The sequence below is a fragment of the Lolium perenne genome, chromosome 7 (assembly GCF_019359855.2).
Source record: "Lolium perenne isolate Kyuss_39 chromosome 7, Kyuss_2.0, whole genome shotgun sequence".
Classification (NCBI taxonomy): Eukaryota; Viridiplantae; Streptophyta; class Magnoliopsida; order Poales; family Poaceae; genus Lolium; species Lolium perenne.
In genome coordinates this window covers 301,135,051-301,139,148 of record NC_067250.2, presented here as the reverse complement: position 1 = coordinate 301,139,148, position 4,098 = coordinate 301,135,051, and positions in this window count along the sequence as shown.

The window sequence follows — 4,098 nt, the reverse complement described above, 5'->3', positions numbered from 1 at the left end:
ATTGCTCCTGAACGATACACCTCCTCGACAACATATGGTCCTTCCCATTTCGAGAGTAATTTCCCTGCAAAGAATCTGAGACGAGACCGATACAATAGGACTTTATCCCCAATATTAAATTCTCTTTTAATAATCCTTCTATCATGCCATTTTTTAACTTTCTCTTTAAAGAGTTTAGCATTTTCATAAGCTTCACTTCTCCATTCATCTAGAGAACTTAATTGCAACAACCTCTTATCACCGGCAAGTTTAGGATCTTTATTTAATTCTCTAACAGCCCAATAAGCTTTGTGCTCTAGTTCTAAAGGTAAATGACAAGCTTTCCCATAAACCATTTTATAAGGTGACATTCCCATGGGATTTTTATAAGCAGTTCTATAAGCCCATAGTGCATCCTTCAATTTACTAGCCCAATTCTTTCTAGTTTTATTAACGGTCTTTCCCAAAATAGATTTAATTTCTCTATTTGATAATTCCACTTGACCACTAGTTTGAGGATGATAAGCGGAAGCAATTCTATGATTAATACCATACTTAGCAAGAGTTTTTCTAAAACCTCCATGAATAAAATGAGAACCTCCATCAGTCATAATATATCTAGGCACTCCAAATCTAGGAAAAATAATGTCTAAAAGCATTCTTAAAGAGGTCTCACCATCAGCACTTTTTGTAGGTATGGCTTCCACCCATTTAGTAACATAATCAACAGCAACAAGTATATGAGTGTTACCTTCTGAAGACGGAAAAGGTCCCATGAAGTCAAATCCCCAACAATCAAACGGTTCAATAACAAGAGTATAATTCATAGGCATTTCATTACGTCTAGAGATATTACCAACCCTTTGGCATTCATCACAAGATAAAATAAACTTTCTCGCATCCTTGAAGAGAGTTGGCCAATAAAAACCTGATTGTAGAACCTTTTGCGCGGTTCTTTCTCCGGCGTGATGTCCTCCATAAGCACTACCATGACATTTACTCAATATCTCTTGTTGTTCATATTCGGGAACACACCTTCGCATAATACCATCCACTCCTTCTTTATATAAGTGTGGGTCATCCCAGAAATAATGCCTCAAGTCATAAAAGAATTTCCTCCTTTGCTGAGCTGAAAAGGTTGGAGGCAAGTACTTGGAAACAATAAAGTTAGCATAATCAGCATACCAAGGACTGTCTCGCGAGCTCACCTTTATTACAGCCAATTGTTCATTTGGAAAACTATCATTAACAGGAACAGGATCATAAGCAATATTTTCCAATCTAGACAAATTATCAGCAACAGGATTATCAGCACCTTTTCTATCTACAATATGTAAATCAAATTCTTGCAAAAGAAGTACCCATCTAATAAGCCTCGGCTTAGCATCTTTCTTTGTCATAAGGTATCTAATTGCAGCATGATCAGTATGAATAGTAACTTTTGAATCTACAATATAAGATCTAAATTTATCGCAAGCAAAGACTACAGCTAATAATTCTTTTTCAGTAGTAGCATAATTTCTTTGAGCAGCATCAAGAGTTTTACTAGCATAATGAATAACATTCAATTTTTTATCTACTCGCTATCCAAGAACAGCGCCTACAGCAAAATCACTAGCATCACACATAATCTCAAAGGGTAAATTCCAATCAGGAGGTTCAACTATAGGAGCAGTTGTTAAGGCTTTCTTTAGAGTTTCAAAAGCTTCCTTACAATCATCATCAAAAACAAATGGTACATCTTTTTGAAGAAGATTAGTAAGAGGTTTTGAAATCTTGGAGAAATCTTTAATAAATCTCCTATAAAACCCAGCATGACCAAGAACACTACGAATACCTTTAACATCCCTCGGATAGGGCATCTTCTCAATTGCTTCAACTTTAGCTCTATCAACTTCAATACCTCTCTCAGAAATTTTATGTCCCAATACAATTCCTTCATTAACCATAAAGTGGCATTTCTCCCAATTAAGAACAAGGTTAGTTTCTTCACATCTCTGCAAAACTTTATCAAGGTTTCGCAAGCAACTATCAAAAGAATTCCCGTAGACGGAAAAATCATCCATGAATACCTCTACAATACTCTCACAAAAACCATGAAAAATAGTAGACATGCATCTTTGAAAAGTAGCAGGAGCATTACATAAACCAAAAGGCATACGTCTATAAGCATAAGTTCCATAGGGACAAGTGAAAGTGGTTTTCTCTTGATCTTTAGCTTTAACAGCAATTTGTGAAAACCCAGAATAACCATCAAGAAAACAAAAATGAGTATTTTTAGACAATCTTTCTAGCATTTGATCAATAAATGGTAAAGGGTAATGATCTTTCTTAGTAACTTTATTAACTTTTCGAAAATCAATGCACATTCTATACCCTACAACTACTCTTTGAGGGATGAGCTCATCATTGTCATTAGGCACAACAGTCATTCCTCCTTTCTTGGGAACACAATGCACAGGACTAACCCATCTACTATCAGCAATAGGATATATAATACCAGCTTCAAGAAGTCTTAATACCTCATTCCTTACCACTTCCTTCATCTTCGGAATTAGACGACGCTGATGTTCAACAACAGGCTTTGCATCATCTTCCATATTAATAGCATGTTGGCAAATAGAAGGAGAAATCCCTTTCAAATCATCAAGAGTATAGCCAATAGCTCCTCGGTGCTTCTTCAATATTTCCAATAACCTTTCTTCCTCAATCTCTGAAAGCTTAGAACTAATAATAACAGGATATATTTTCTTATCATCAATATGAGCATATTTAAGATTATCAGGCAAAGGCTTTAAATCAAAAACAGGATCTTCCTTTGGTGACGGTGTTGTACCCAAATCTTCCACCGGTAAATCATGCTTGAGAATAGGTTGGCGAAGAAAAATTTCCTCCAGCTCATCTCTTTCTTTCCTAAAAACTTCACTCTCGCTATCCTCCAAATGTTGCTGCAAAGGATTATTAGGAACAAGAACAATAGATGCACATTGCTCCATTTTAAAATCATCACTAGGCAAATCAGCTTTATAAGGAGTTTTGGTAAATTTAGAGAAGTTAAACTCATAAGATTCACCAGCAAATTTAGTCAAAAATTTTTCTTTCTTGCAATCTATAATAGCTCCACAAGTATTTAGAAAAGGTCTACCAAAAATAATAGGACAATAATCACTAGCAGCAGAACCAAGTACCAAAAAGTCAGCAGGATATTTAATCTTACCGCATAAAACTTCCACATCTCGAACAATACCAATTGGAGAAATAGTTTCTCTATTAGCCAGCTGAATAACCACATCAATATCTTCAAGTTCACAAGAATCAATTTCGTGCATAATCTCCGTGTAAAGCTCATAAGGAATAGCACTAACGCTTGCACCAATATCACATAAACCATAATAGCAATGATCACCAATTCTAACAGACAGCATAGGAACACTAACTTGTTTGGGTTTATTAGGATGTGAAACAATATTAGAAGCATCTTCACAGAAAATAATATGACCATCCTCCACATTTTCAGTTACAAGATCTTTAACTATTGCAACAAAGAGGTTCAACTTTTATTTGTTCTTCAGGTTCTACAGGTTTCTTTTCACTTTTATGAACCGCACTATTTATAACAGAGTACTCCTTCATTTTAGCAGGGAAAGGAGTTTTTTCAATATAAGCTTCAGGAATAACATGATCAGCAGTTTCAACTACAACGCATTTATTAATAGATGAATCAATTTTATCTTTATACGGTTCATGATACTTATCAAAATTCTTCTTTGGCAATTCATAATGAGAGGCAAAAGCTTTAAAAAGATTTGCAGCAACTTGAGAATCAAGACCATATGTAGCACTCATATTACGAAATTTATCAGTATCCATAAAAGCTTCAATGCATTTATAATCATAAATTATACCTGATTCTCTGTCCTTGTCGTTCTCCCAACCTTCAGTATTTTCTTGGATCCGATCAAGAAGGTCCCTTTTAAACTCTTCTTTGTTGCGTGTAAATGATCCAGAACAAGAAGTATCCAGCAAGGTCTTGTCTTAAAAAGAAAGTCTTGCATAGAAATTATCAATAATAACATTACCAGGAAGCTCATGAATGGGGCATTTGAGCATTAAAGACTT